Genomic DNA, 2,481 nt, shown 5'->3' with positions numbered 1-2,481 from the left:
AACACCTCCAGTGGCTTCACTCTCTCAAGTTGCTCCAATTCATCTGCCAGCTCCTCCAAGGTATGCCGGAGATCCTAAGCAATGTCATTGGTTTTTAAACCACTGCTTTAAGCACTTCTCATTACAATCTACTCAATTTCCCACGGATCAAGTAAAGATCACCTTCATCTAAAGGACCAACAAGCGCCTGTGGGGAGGGCCCCCTTAACAGGGCGCTTGCCGGCGGATCGCCCCCCCCCCTCTTCCCCCTCTTCCTTTCCCCCCCCTCCCCTGGTCCCCCGGCGTCGGCTTACCTCGGCTGTGGGGCTGGGGGAGGGGTGGGGGGAGCAGCACAAAGGCGAAGACGGGGCGTTGAGGCAGGTGGGCGGCAGAGGTGGGGGCCATGGGTGCCGGCGCGGCGCGATGACGTCATCGCGCTGGCGCGCTATGACGCGCCAATCCCGCGAGACCTCGGGCCTTAAGTAGGGGACGAGCGCCGGGCCAGGCCTCTTTTTGCTGGCCGGCGCTCGCGCTCGCTTCTCGGCCTTTCGGCTAAGATCAAATGTAGTATCTGTTCTTATCAGTTTAATATCTGATACGTCCCCTATCTGGGGACCCTGTATTAAACGGATTTTTGAAACAGGGAGCCGGAACGAGGGCTTGCTCCGTCCGCTCCACGCATCGCCCTGGTATTGCAGTACATCCTGGTGCAGTGCAAAAAAAAAAAAAAAGGCAGTGCTGAGAGCGGAAACAGGGCTCCAACACCGCGGGAGGCGGAGATGCGAGCCGAGGGGACAGGAAGACTTCGAGAAGGAGCAACCTCGACAGGAGATGCAAAAGGCAAGAGGACTAAACGAAAGAGAAATACCGGTGACTCCAGTGAGGAATCCGATGAGAGTGAGGCATCGGCAGCCCTTCCCAACTTGGCGGAGTTGTGGGAGAGTGTGCCAAAGGTGATACGTAACAAGATAAGGAAGCGTGAATATATTGATATTTTCTCAATATTGGAGGGTAGAAAAGGGGCGGCCGAGAAGAGGAAAGGAAGGAAAAAAGAGGACCAGAAAGGGGGGGAGGTAAAAGTGCCCAGGAATATAACTAACTGGACCAGGGCATTTTTGAGGATGATAAGCGTCATAGGGAGGGAGGACCCATCCCAGTACGCCCCGATGCTAAGTTATGCAGATTCCATATTGGAGGCCTATAAGGAATATCAGGGGTGGTGCTGGTTAAATTATGATGAGAAGTTCAGGGACAGGATGGAGGAGAACGGGAACCTGTCATGGGCAGCACAAGATGTCGGATTGTGGCTACGGCAAATGACCAGCAAGGCTATAGAGGCAGGGGCGCCGCGCAAATCGGTGAGACCACATAGATGTACGCCAAGCGCGAGTAATAATTCGTGGGGAGAGAATGGTAACAACAGGGTTTGTTGGCGTTTTAACAAGGCAGGGTGCAATTTTCAAGACTGTAAGTTTAAACACATATGTTCATTATGTGTGGCATCTCACCCGGCATCGAAATGTACTAGGAAAGGTCAGGGCCCTGCGGCTGGGAGTAATGGGAAAGGGAAGTTATGAATTATTTGACAAAGCGCCTTCCCCAGTTTGTTTGGCAGTCATGTTGGAATGGTTAGCTATCTACCCAAGGCGGGGGGAAGCGGAACATTTGAGGGACGGCTTCGAACACGGTTTCAGGATACCTTTTCAGGGGAAGGTTAAGGGCATAAGTTACAAGAATTCTTCATCAGCAGCAAGATTAGCGGACATAGTGCAACAGAAAGTGGACAGGGAGATCGAATTGGGCAGGATGGCGGGACCCTTTGCGGACCCCCCTTTTGCGGGAATGATGCTATCACCTTTGGCTGTAGTGCCAAAAAGGAACCGGGGGAGTTCCGGTTAATACAAAACCTCTCCTTCCCACGGGGGTTCTCTGTAAACGATGGTCTATCAGTGGAGGCGTGTACTGTTCAATACACGTCCTTTGACGAGACCGTAGCATTGGTGAGGCGTTGCGGGGAAGGTGCGCTAATGGCAAAGGCAGATATCAAATCGGCTTTTAGACTGCTCCCTGTACACCCTGACAGTTTTCCCATCTTAGGCTTCCACTTTCGGGGCTCATACTATTTTGATAAATGCATGCCGATGGGGTGCTCCGTTTCTTGCGCTTACTTCGAAATGTTTAGTAGTTTTTTGCACTGGGTATTACAAAAAAGGGCGGGGAATGGTAATGTGGCACATTACCTGGATGATTTTTTATTCGTGGGACCGGCCCATACGGACCCATGCCAAAAAACATTGGCGTCATTCCAGGAGATGGCGGCGGATTTCGGGGTTCCGCTGGCAGGGGAAAAAATGGAGGGCCCAACAATGAAGCTGGCATTTCTAGGGATCGAACTAGACACGCAGGCCATGACTTCACGGTTGCCGATCAAGACGTTGCACAAATTACGGGGTATGCTCAGACAGGCAGTTTGTTAGATGGGAAGGCTCTTGCGTGAGCCTC

The 2,481-nt window shown here is 52.5% G+C and overlaps 1 non-coding gene across 1 annotated transcript; it reads left to right on the top strand.

Annotated features, from left to right (window-relative positions):
• Positions 1-511: 511 nt before the first annotated feature.
• On the top strand, positions 512-702 carry LOC115099668. Its single transcript, XR_003858846.1, has one exon. It is a non-coding gene; the product is annotated as a U2 spliceosomal RNA (small nuclear RNA).
• The last annotated feature ends 1,779 nt before the right edge of the window (positions 703-2,481 follow it).

This window comes from Rhinatrema bivittatum, chromosome 9 (genome assembly GCF_901001135.1).
Source record: "Rhinatrema bivittatum chromosome 9, aRhiBiv1.1, whole genome shotgun sequence".
NCBI lineage: Eukaryota > Metazoa > Chordata > Amphibia > Gymnophiona > Rhinatrematidae > Rhinatrema > Rhinatrema bivittatum.
The sequence above is the reverse complement of the archived record's forward strand: the minus strand, read 5'-3'. Positions and strand labels throughout refer to the sequence as shown.